At 70.3% G+C, this 276-nt stretch overlaps 1 protein-coding gene across 1 annotated transcript in view; it reads left to right on the forward strand.

The window, feature by feature from the left end:
• CRMP1 (collapsin response mediator protein 1) overlaps positions 1-276 on the forward strand; it is a 105,307-nt gene that overhangs the window by 5,272 nt on the left and 99,759 nt on the right. The window lies entirely within an intron of this gene.

Raw genomic sequence — 276 nt, forward strand, 5'->3', positions numbered from 1 at the left:
CAAGTCTTTGTCCCGGGATAAACCGGTGCTGTGTGTTCAGCCTCTGAGGCAAGGGTTTCTCCCGCGGGCGAGCGCCTGGCAGCGGAAAGCTCCTCGAGCTTTATCCCAGCGACGCAGCTGGATCAGTCAGGCACGTCGCCGCAAGAAATCCTGCGGGAAGAGGCTCCCGTGGAGCGGCGGGTGCTGAAGGGACAGCTCCCCGCGGGCGGCCGCTCCGAGGCGGCGGGGGCGGGGGCGGGGCAGCCGCCTGGCGCCGCCTCCCCGGCATAGGCGGGA

Source organism: Gavialis gangeticus, unplaced genomic scaffold (genome assembly GCF_001723915.1).
Source record: "Gavialis gangeticus isolate Ggan-Ray unplaced genomic scaffold, GavGan_comp1, whole genome shotgun sequence".
In the NCBI taxonomy this organism is placed as follows: Eukaryota; Metazoa; Chordata; order Crocodylia; family Gavialidae; genus Gavialis; species Gavialis gangeticus.